We start from the raw sequence: 13,037 nt of genomic DNA, 5'->3' as shown, positions 1-13,037 counted from the left end.
AGACACTGTGTGCTACCGAACCGGACATCCCGCGACCTAACGACACCGCACAAATAAAACCGTCCGTTAGTAGCATATCAGTAGCTTCTCTTGGCACCGCTGCCGGGGATCGAATATTTTTATTGAGAAAGATTTTAAACAGATAAAAGTGTTGTTTGGTGGTGTCTAAGAAAGACAATTATACACGGACTTGGTTGTTGGATTTTTCGAACAGTCTCCAATTATATTGGAACCAAAATGATCCTGCCTCTCCGTAGTCAGCCTGGCCACCTCGATGCAAGTAATCTGTAAAAAATCCTATCAGTTAAGATATCCGATTTGGTTAGCGACTGAATTTCAAGAATAATTATTTATATTAAATTATCGATTCTTTTAGTAAATTAATATTTTTTAAAAGTTACTTTTAAGTCTTTTTAAACAGAAAATATAAAAAATGGAACAACAAGATACCATTGCTTCTATGCTTAAGTCATGCTTAGAGGAAAGAGGAGGACCAATCACCTTAGGAACTGAAGAAATTCCTGAAATCAGTTCACACATGATTAAACTAGTCAGTATGATCTGTAAATTTCAAGGATTACCGACTGACGATCCAAACTTTCATTTAAAAAAATTTATCAGTCTGGTTGACTCTTTTAAGAAGAAAGAAAACGAGAAAAACATTTTAAAACTTCATCTTTTTCAATATTCACTTTCGGCACACGCTTTAGCATGGTTTGACGAACTTAACCCGAATTCAATCCATTCATGGGAAGATTTAGCCACTAAATTTCAAAACAAATTTTATCCACCCTCCCTGCAAACCTGTTTAAGAAATGACATCACAAACTTTTCTCAAAAAAAAAAACGAGTCATTGTGTTTAGCATGAAATAGAATAAAGATGATGCTTAAAAGATGTTCGAATCATTCGTTAAGTCGGGCAGACATAATTTGTGTACTTTACAATGGTTTGACCAAGGATGATAAGTCTCTCCTAGACATGGCCTTACAAGGCAATTTCATATTCCGAACAGCAGACGAAGCATGAAATCTCTTGGACACAATAGCTACACAGTAGGAAGATTGGAGCAATGAAGCTGCTGAGAAGGATGATGTCTTCGCGCATACGGTAAAAATGCTGGAAACCAGGTTACAAGATCTCACCCTCACTCTTTAAAATTTACCAATTCCTAGAAATCCCGATGATACTTGAACCAATCTAAGGTATCCTTGCCCTAGATGGGCACACAAACAGCAATATAGCTCGGATCATAATATAATCTTTCCGTTGCACAAACCTACTCTCCATTCTAAGGAAATTTTAGTTGAATTTATGAAAAAGTAATACACGATAAAAACCTTCAAGTCATAGAATGTCAGAACAAGTTCGACACTTTGATAAAGACTTTTAAAAAATTAATCACTAATTTTCAGCTTACGCTTAAACGTTTAACCACTAAAGTTGATATAGAGTGCAGTGAGTTTGATGCCTTAGTAATTAGTAGAGGAGAGAAAGAAACAACTATCAATATACCCATACAAGATTTTTTCGATAAGGAACCTGTGCGAATTGACCCAGTTGTCAATCCACCGGAACCTATCTCTCCTAAGGCCCCGAAAATTATTTCGCGTGCCCGCATACCTTTCCCAGGTAGGCTTAGGAAGGAAAATCAAGAAGCGCAATTCGCTAAGTATTGGGATATTATTAAGAATTTGCATTTGAATGTATGACTAGTAGATGCTTTAGTAGAAATGCCAAACTGCGCTAAACTTTTCAAAGAACTTCTTTCAAACAAAGAGAGATTAAGAGAGATAGTTAGCTTGCCCTTAAGTGAAGAATGTTCGTTAGTGTTACAACACGGAATTCCCCCTAAGTTAGGAGATACAGGAAGATTTACGGTACCTTGCTACATGCAAGATGTCCAAATTAGCAATGCGTTAGCAGACTTAGGATCCAATGTAAACCTAATGCCCTATTCATTATTCAAAAAGCTAGGATTAAATAACTTAAGGCCTACCAGAATGACTATCCAACTCGCAGACAGATCAGTTAAGATTCCTCTGGGAATAGCTGAAGATGTCCTAGTTAGAGTGGCTAAGTTCGCATTTCCCATTGATTTCGTCATTATGGATATTGAGGAAGACACGAAGGTCCCACTCATTCTTGGCATAAAATTCCTGAATACTTCCAAGGCCGTAATTGATGTGCACGAGAATTTATTGTAATTAAGGGTTGGAGGAGAAGAAATCACATTCAGTGTTGATCGTCTCATGAACCATCCTAGAGAAAAAGATGTGAATCTCTCTGATTCTTTTCAAGAACTCGTCAACGAATACCTGGAAGAAACCATGGCTATATGCAGTCAAGATCAAATTTCTAAGGATATGTTTTTTATACCTCCTGAAGGAAATCTCGACAACCATTCAGCCATAAACCTTAGTCAGCACAAATCTCCCCTCTCTGAAAGTAATTTTCTTGGCAAGACTATCCAAATAGCCCCGCTAGGACAAGGCATTTATTTACCTCTATTAAGGAGAAGACCGAATAAAGAAACATATTTCATTCCGGTATATCAGAAACCCCAATCAAAGGAGGACTGTGAGGAGTTTCCCGAACCTACGTTCGAAACTAAAGAAGACGATTCTAAAGAGAAAGCATTAAGAAGGACAATTTCCAAAAATGAAGAACAGATAGCATCAGTGACCGCTACTGAAGAATCAGAATTCCAGGAGAAGTATGACTTGTTAGACCGAAAGGAGATAGCTAGAATGAAGCCATCTATCGAGGAACCTCCGGAATTGGAATTAAAAAAGTTACCCGACAATCTGGAGTATGCATTCTTATAAGGAGAATCGCAACTCCCTGTAATCATTTCGAAAGACCTCACGCCACAAGAGAAGGAGAAGTTGATTCAAGTTTTGAAATCACATAAGAAGGTAATTGCTTGGAAGATCTCCGACATAAAAGGGATCATCCCCAACTATTGCACCCACAAGATTTTCATGAAAGATGATTTCAAACCTTCAGTTCAGAGGCAAAGAAGGGTCAACCCTATGATTCAAGAAGTTGTCAAGAAAGAAGTAATCAAACTTCTGGACGTCGGGCTGATCTATCCCATCTCTGATTCGCCATGGGTTAGTCCTGCTCAAGTGATACCCAAAAAGGGAGGGACAACCGTAATTCAAAATGAGAATAATGAGCTTATTCCAACTCAGGAAGTCACCGGTTGGAGGGTTTACATAGATTATCGTAAACTAAATGATGCAACCCAAAAGGATCATTTTCCATTACCTTTCATCGATCAAATGTTGGAATGTCTATCAGGAAATGAATATTATTGTTTCCTTGACGGTTTTTCCGGCTACTTTCAAATTCCCCTCGATCCAAAGGACCAAGAAAAGACAACCTTTACTTGTCCTTATGGGACATTTGCTTACCGACGCATGTCCTTTGGGTTATGCAATGCACCAGCTACATTTCAACGATGCATGGTAGCAATATTCCACGACATGATTGAACGTTATATGGAAGTCTTCATGGACGACTTCTCAGTCTTTGGTAGTACCTTTGATTTATGCCTTTCAAACCTTGACAAGATGCTCACCCGGTGCGAAGAGTCAAATTTAGTTCTGAATTGGGAAAAATGTCACTTCATGGTTAAAGAAGGGATAGTTTTAGGACATAAGATTTCAAAAGCAGGAATAGAAGTTGATAAGGCTAAGATTGAAACCATTACTAAACTTCCAGATCCTACCACAGTAAAAGCGGTAAGGAGTTTCCTAGGACACGCTGGTTTTTACTGACGCTTCATTAAAGATTTTTCAAAGGTAACACGACCTCTCAATCATCTCCTAGGAAAGGAAGTATCGTTTGTCTTCGATGAAGAATGTCGAAAAGCTTTCAATTATTTGAAGGAACAGCTAACACACGCGCCCATCATGATAGCTCCTGATTGGAGTTTACCGTTTGAAATCATGTGTGATGCGAGTGACTTCACAGTTGGATCCGTACTTGGACAACGGGCAGATAAACACTTTCATCTAATCTATTATGCAAGCAAAACCTTAATCGGAGCTCAAGAAAATTACACTACCACAGAAAAGGAGCTGCTAGCTGTAGTATTCGCCTTCGACAAATTCCGTTCCTATCTCATCCTATCCAAAACTATTGTCTATATAGATCATTCAGTCCTTAAATATCTATTCACTAAGCAAGATGCGAAACCAATACTCCTACGATGGATCTTACTCCTTCAGGAATTCAATATTGAGATTAAAGATAAAAAAGGAGCAGAGAACATCGCAGCAGACCATCTTAGTCGTTTGGAGAATCCAGCGATGGAACAACTTGCTGAACAAGATATCAGAGATAAATTTCCGAAAGAACCGCTTATGAGTTTAGGAAAAACTCACATAGGATCACAATTTACTGACACTCCTTGGTATGCCAACATGGCCAACTACCTAGTTGCTGGAGTAGTACAGAAGGGAATGAGCACCTCCCAAAGAAGGAAGTTCTTCAGGGATGCCCAATACTACTACTGGGAAGATCCTTACCTGTTTAGAATTTGCCTTGATCAGATAATCAGGAGGTGCGTAGATGAAAAACAAGCAGCAGGGATTCTTCACCAATGTCACCACGGACCAACTGAGGTCATCATGGAGCAAACTTAACTGCAAGAAAAGTCTACGAATCAGGATTTTATTGGGCGTCTATATTCCGAGATGTGCAAGAGCTTGTAAAATGTTGTGACGCATGCCAAAGGCAAGGTATTATCTCTGTGAAGAATGAGATGCCTCGGACTAATATCCAAGCTGGCGAAATCTTCGATATATGGGGATTAGACTTTATGAGGCCATTCCCAAAGTCTAATGGGAAGGAATATGTCCTCGTAGCAGTAGATTACGTCTCCAGATGGGTCGAAGCCCAAGCATTTCCAACCAATGATGCCAAAGTCGTCACCAGCTTCCTGAAGAGACTCTTCTGCCGATTTGGAGCTCCCCGTGCTATAATAAGTGATAGAGGCACACACTTCTGTAATACTCAATTTATGAAGGTGATGCAACAATACGGAGTTACCCACAAAATGTCCACTGCCTATCATCCGCAGACTAACGGACAAGCAGAGGTTACGAACAGAGCACTCAAAAGTATCTTAGAACGAACTGTCGGCCATCATGGAAATAAATGGGCCAAAAAACTAGACGATGCTCTGGGGGCATTCCGGACTGCTTACCAGAATCCTCTAGGGACTACACCCTACCGCATGATCTATGGAAAAGCCTGTCACCTTCCTTTGGAACTTGAATATAAAGCTCTCTGGACGCTGAAGACATGCAACCTCGATCCCTCAGTTACCGCAAAGCATCGGAAGATGCAGATGAATGAGCTCGCCGAATTAAGAGACCAAGCATACGAAACGTCATACATCTACAAGGAACGAACAAAGCTTACGCATGACGCAAAATTGATTCCTACAACGTTCGCCCCTGGAGATAAAGTTCTGCTCTTTAATTCGCAGTTCAAGAAGTTCGCTGGAAAATTTAGATCAAGATGGAGTGGCCCATACAAAGTTGTACATGCTTTTCCACATGGAGCCGTGGAATTAGAAGGTGTGACAACCCGTAAATTTCCGGCAAAATTTAAACAAAAATCTTTATATGATTTCATTTAACCTCGACTAATTCCGACGATTCACGAACAATTATTTGTAAATAATTACGCATTAATTTGATATATTAATATTATTATTATTAATATCCTTTTTAAACAAGATATCAATAATTAATATCTTTATTATCAGTATTGTTATTATGAAAAAAAAAAATATTGACAAATATTCTTGGAAAAGTAGTAAATCAATTTATATATTTTAAAAAATATATATATAAAAAAATCTTAAAATAAATGATTTTTTTAATAAAATAAATAAATAAATAAATAAATTACTTTTTAATTAAAAATTATAATGGGAAACTACTTTTATTATTTTATTTTGTGCATTATCCCATGACCTAACATTTAATACTTTTGAATTTTAAAATCCCATTAAAAATTAAAATATTTCTTTTTCTTTTAATTATTTTATTCTTTTTACCTAATTTTTTCAAGTATAAATACCCCTCATTTCTCATTCAAACTAACATCAAAATTTCTCTCATTCTCTCTTTGAAGAATTACTACTAGTAAGTATTCTTTTCTTACTTTTTACTTTTTACTTTTTACTTCGGTTTATTATTTTTTTACCGAAACATGTAAATAATGTTATAAATTATATGCAATTAAAAATAAAATAAATAACATGTTATTATTAGTAATATATGTTACTAAAAATTTTAAAAGTATTTTTATGAATTAATATATAGGAGTTATAATTAAAATCGAATTAATGAATATATATGTATATACGCACCTAACGTGAAGGTTATAATTAAAGATAGCGTACAAAGACTATAAACATCACCGCTACTTGTGACCTAGGGTGATCCTTGTTACCATTATGGGACGCTTGTGGATCTCGAATGCCAAGACTTAGATTTTGGTCAAGAGATCCTGGGCCGCTCGGTAACAATAGATCATTCAAGTGACTTTCATTTTAGCGATGAAGTTTGGGCGAGATTGTACAAAATCTTTGTTAAGAATTATAACCCGAACATTCTTAAACTAGAAGCTTACTATAAGTGGAAGTTTTTCATAAATAGTAGATTTCCAAAAATAGAAACTTTTGAGAAATAGGAACTTTGCTCGAAAACAGTCACTGTCAATATATTTGCTATATTAATAAACATACTTTGTGTCAAGTTAGACATTAACTAATCAAACGTTATACCTCAAGGTTGATATCCAGATCACTTACTTGCTTTACTTTCCTTCTTGCGTGGAATACTTCAACTGCTATTTAATGTGAGTTCATCTGCTCCCTTTTTATATATTTTTGGGCTGAGAATACATGCGCAACTTTTATAATTGTTTTACACGTATCAAATATTAAACTGTGATATGTTGGGCTATGACCAGCAAGTCCCCAACCGACAAGTATAAACGATAACTTGTGTTGGGCAAACTTGAAAGTCTAGTCTAAATATCAGTACCAACCATTAAACTGTGATATGTTGGGCTATGACCAGCAAGTCCCCAACCGACAAGTATAAACGATAACTTGTACGGGGTAAACTTGAAAGTCTAGTCTAAATATCAGTACCAACTGTTAAACTATGCTATACCCGGCTATGTCCGACTAAGTCCCTACAGTGATATTTTTAATTGCTGCGGCATTCTTAATTATTGGGGATAGGCCTATCGGGAGTAACGTCCCCGATACATTTGACTAAGTCTTTGTATTACTTGATAATGAAATTAAACGACAAGGACAGAACAACTTGTCACGGGGCAAACAACGTTTAGTCTAAATATCACGCACTGGCATAACTTTTTGATCCTGCGAGAGATCAACTTGACTGGATCTGAGTGATCTACTTATGAAAACAAATCTTGTGGTTTAACACTATTAGTGAAATCATTATTATGACAAACCTATGAACTCACTCAACCTCGTGTTGACTTTTTAAGCATGTTTATTCTCAGGTACTTAAGTATTGCTTCCGCTGTATATCTACTGCTTTGATGATGATTGCTTGCTATGCTTGGAGTCTTCATTACATTTCATATCAATTAAAGACATATTTATCTTCCGCTGCAAAACTCAACAAAACGTCTCATGTAGAGTCGTTCTCGTTTATACAACTGTGATTTGATATATTAAGTCACGTTATTCTTCCAGGCCCTATCTGGAGGATGTGACAGATTGGTATCAGAGCAGGTTGTGGTAGAGAACCAGAATTGCATTTTATGTGTGCCTTATACAATTAGGTACCTTAGCAATGTAGGACTACAACTTTCATTGACCATAGTACCTTTAATTGTTGCCTTTAACTGTTAAATGCTATACTATACTTTAGAAACTTTACGTATCTTAGAATGCCGAGCCAACCTAAGAACTCTGCTCACTTTTCTAAGTACTATCCAATTCCGCCACCACATTTAAATACGACACGTCATACTGCCATTAATGCATAAGTGGAGTATAGACACATCATATCTTATCGTATCTCACCATATCTATCTCAATAGACTTTGTCTAACACGTTTCCTAAATTTCTTCCGTAAATGACGGAAATCTTTTTGATATATATACTATTCGAGGAGACGAAGATATCATTCAATATTCAATACCCATTTCATATCAAACCCTATTCCAAACACATAATATGAATTTCTCGAACTCCTCGAGCTCCAACGGCAGCGTAACCGGAACAAACGAACCAATCAGCCATCATCTATTCTGGATGAATTGGGGATGGGTTTGTAGCCGACTCAATCAATGGAGGCAAGAAGAAGGTGATCCCTTCCACCAACCGAATTCACCTCTTGGCGAAGAACCTGAAGCACTTACCGTTGAACCAGTCCGAAACACCATTTTCTCTCTTCTTTCCAGGGTATCCCATGACGAATATATAATTTTGAAGATTTTAGATTTTAATCACCCCCTTGTTCCAACCGCCAATCATCCCGGAATAGTAGAAGAAGTCAACGAGCTTCGTGCTCGAGTGGTGGCACTGGAGAATACGGTGCGATATCTACAAGCATCAGCAGCACCAGCAGCATAACCAGTACCATCAGCATCACAACCAACATCATCAGCTTCATCAACAACAACATCCGCATCTCACTCAGTACCTCAGATATCAACATCATACGTCCCATAGATACCAAGGAATATTAATAATAATGAGTTAAGATGTATTGACTCATTCTTCGTAAAGAATTATATATGTATACTTTATATATATATGATTTGGAACAATAATAAATCTTGTCGTACTAAGCAATTACGTGAGAATCTCAACTAGTATGTACTACTTGGTTAATTCATATCACTAATATGCTATGATGTAATCCCTTCGTTAATGAGTTAACAATTGTTAATCACTGCTTCAATACAATAAACTCCATTTCATAATAAATCAAGTGTAACGATGAATGTATTGATTCATAACTTCATTAGCGAAATATTTCGCGACAATTATGAAATCTCTAAGGTTTTGGAGATTATTTACTCTCGTTCCAAACCGCAAATCAGATGAGTTTAATATATATTAACTCATTAAATCCATGATTATATCTGAAGAATACATATATGAACGTATATCTTCATAAAGATTGTAAATTCTGTTGTACAAACTGTTAATTGTGAAAATATTTTAACGGGTAGGTAATACCCGAGAAATATTTACATCTCACATTAATACATTGTACATTCTTCAATTTCGATTCATAAATCATTAATTATACGCACTACCTTCACAATGATACACAATCATCTTCATACAAAATCAATTACACATTCTGAAATTAACATATCGGAATTCAAGTAAAGCTTTAGCAGGTGTTATCTTCCTAAAGATTACTACATTCATGCATTATATTCATTCTTATTCTATAATGAATTATCACATCAAACCACCGAAATTATCATTCATTACTTTTGAAATCAACAACACCTATTCGTCAACCATTAGATCCGTTGACGATTACAGTCAGCGTTTAGTCATCTAAAAATAAAATTTCTTGAAACCATTGATAACCGATGATTCAAATATAGATGCATTAAATGCAGAGGAATCATTGTAGAAGGTCTTAAGGGCCAAAAGTTTGATGATAAAGAATGGTATAAGCTCAGATTTGGGACTGGAAAACGGATTGAGCAAAGTATGAAGGAGACTGTGGATAAATCACAAAGATTAAACCTGCCTTCAAAGAATCCAAATGATTCAGTATCTGCTAAGGTCATTAATGAATACCATGCTCCTGACTCTAAACCTTTACGAATAAATCTTCTTTATCATCCTTCAATCTTAGAAATTCTAAGATATCACTGTATCTTTCGTTATAAATATCCTCTATATTTCTGAAGATATCTTTATAACGATTCTTGTCCGCAATTACTTATCTCTTTGCGATAACTTTATTACATCATAAAGGAAACTGTATTAGTTTCTATATTCTAAAAAAATTCAAGTTTAAAATGTTTTGAAGAAGTGTTGAGAATTGAAGCATGAGTTAGTATAATATAATGACGTCAGGCCAACGTGATTATATTACAGTAAGTCATGCTAAATTTTTAATGGAAGATGATGATTCATAGACTTTATAATCATCATTTGCCATGTTACACGACTCTTACATTCTATATAATCTCTAAACATATCAAGAACATATATTCTTGATAGTTTTATCTGGTAATTTGACAAATCAAGATCGTGCTATTGCTTGCTTAGAACATTAAATATGTTCATTCGAAACTTCGTACCTACAAATTCTGGAACATTACTCGCTTTACTTAGAGTCGAGAGGAGAATAAAAAGGCAAAGAGCTCCGACATATAAGGGAAAATATAAAGCCCGATAACAACACTGAAATTACAAACCGTATATATCAATGCGTATAGCAATATAAAGACACGGGAGAACTAAAAACACAATAATTCCTAGAGCATAATAGAAGTAAACAGACTCCTCTGGTGGGAGTTGGAAAAGAAGGAAGATTGTGGCGATAACCAATATAAGGTCAAGAACAAGAACTGGATTGAGCATATTAACAAATCTTTTGGAAATATGAATTGAGGAAAGAAAGTATAGAAGTGGTGAAGATAATGAAACGGAAGAAGCTAATTTATAGCGAAATTCCAGACATGGCAATCGAGGCAATTCACCGCATTTAATTAAAGAAAATCCTAATTTCCTTAATTACTGGAGAATCAAATCCTATAGACTACGAAGATTTCCTCTAATTCTTTGAATCCCAGAAATCAATCGTGACTACGTCAAAAGTTAAAGCGAATATTTAATTTCCTCATTTAAATCTTTTGCGATAGCTTCGTTTATACTCTTTCTATAATCGAATCGTTTTATCCACATTATTCAAAGGTGATAAAACTCTATTTTTCAACTCATAATCATCATTACAATATCCATGTTGTAAAGAATGATGATCTCTATCAAATTTCATGATTGTGATTTTCATGAACTCCTCTCTATTTTGTCTACCCTAATATTATGGCATAAACGCTCAAGGTTTAAATAAGCTCACTATTATTCATTGCATGTGTATTGAAATACCTACATAGTGTCATCATCTCCTTCTGAGGAAACCTAATCAATGACACTCTTGTTAAATCCTTTAGATAACCTCCGCATTAATAATAAAATGCACTTCGTAGAATTTATGGATCGTAAGATTTAAACGCTAGAAACAAAACAATATCCTATTAGTTGGAATTCACGAAAGGCCCCGAGCATACCTGGGAACGTGAAGACCAAATAAAACGAAAATATCCTCACCTGTTTACAAACAACGCCGACTGATGGCAACAACTAAATTTCGGGACGAAATTTCTATTAACAGGGGGATACTGTGACAACCCGTAAATTTCCGGCAAAATTTAAACAAAAATCTTTATATGATTTCATTTAACCTCGACTATTTCCGACGATTCACGAACAATTATTTGTAAATAATTACGCATTAATTTGATATATTAATATTATTATTATTATTAATATCCTTTTTAAACAAGATATCAATAATTAATATCTTTATTATCAGTATTGTTATTATGAATAAAAAAAAATATTGACAAATATTCTTGGAAAAGTAGTAAATCAATTTATTTATTTTAAAAAATATATATATAAAAAAATCCTTAAAATAAATGATTTTTTTAATAAAATAAATAAATAAATAAATAAATTACTTTTTAATTAAAAATTATAATGGGAAACTACTTTTATTATTTTATTTTGTGCATTATCCCATGACCTAACATTTAATACTTTTGAATTTTAAAATCCCATTAAAAATTAAAATATTTCTTTTTCTTTTAATTATTTTATTCTTTTTATCTAATTTTTTCAAGTATAAATACCCCTCATTTCTCATTCAAACTAACACCAAAATTTCTCTCATTCTCTCTTTGAAGAATTACTATTAGTAAGTATTCTTTTCTTACTTTTTACTATTTACTTCGGTTTATTATTTTTTTACCGAAACATGTAAATAATGTTATAAATTATATGCAATTAAAATTAAAATAAATAACATGTTATAATTAGTAATATATGTTACTAAAAATTTTAAAAGTATTTTTATGAATTAATATATAGGAGTTATAATTAAAATCGAATTAATGAATATATATGTATATACGCACCTAACGTGAAGGTTATAATTAAAGATAGCGTACAAAGACTATAAACATCACCGCTACTTGTGACCTAGGGTGATCCTTGTTACCATTATGGGACGCTTGTGGATCTCAAATGCCAAGACTTAGATTCTGGTCAAGAGATCCTGGGCCGCTCGGTAACAATAGATCATTCAAGTGACTTTCATGTTAGCGACGAAGTTTGGGCGAGATTGTACAACATCTTTGTTAAGAATTATAACCCGAACATTCTTAAACTAGAAGCTTACTATAAGTGGAAGTTTTTCATAAATAGTAGATTTCCAAAAATAGAAACTTTTGAGAAATAGGAACTTTGCTCGAAAACCGTCACTGTCAATATAGTTGCTATATTAATAAACATACTTTATGTCAAGTTAGACATTAACTAATCAAACGTTATACCTCAAGGTTGATATCCAGATCACTTACTTGCTTTACTTTCCTTCTTGCGTGGAATACTTCAACTGCTACTTAATGTGAGTTCATCTGCTCCCTTTTTATATATTTTTGGGCTGAGAATACATGCGCAACTTTTATAATTGTTTTACACGTATCAAATATTAAACTGTGATATGTTGGGCTATGACCAGAAAGTCCCCAACCGACAAGTATAAACGATAACTTGTACGGGGCAAACTTGAAAGTCTAGTCTAAATATCAGTACCAACCATTAAACTGTGATATGTTGGGCTATGACCAGCAAGTCCCCAACCGACAAGTATAAACGATAACTTGTACGGGGTAAACTTGAAAGTCTAGTCTAAATATCAGTA

This window comes from Rutidosis leptorrhynchoides, chromosome 7 (assembly GCF_046630445.1).
Source record: "Rutidosis leptorrhynchoides isolate AG116_Rl617_1_P2 chromosome 7, CSIRO_AGI_Rlap_v1, whole genome shotgun sequence".
NCBI lineage: Eukaryota > Viridiplantae > Streptophyta > Magnoliopsida > Asterales > Asteraceae > Rutidosis > Rutidosis leptorrhynchoides.
This window is presented reverse-complemented; position numbering follows the sequence as displayed.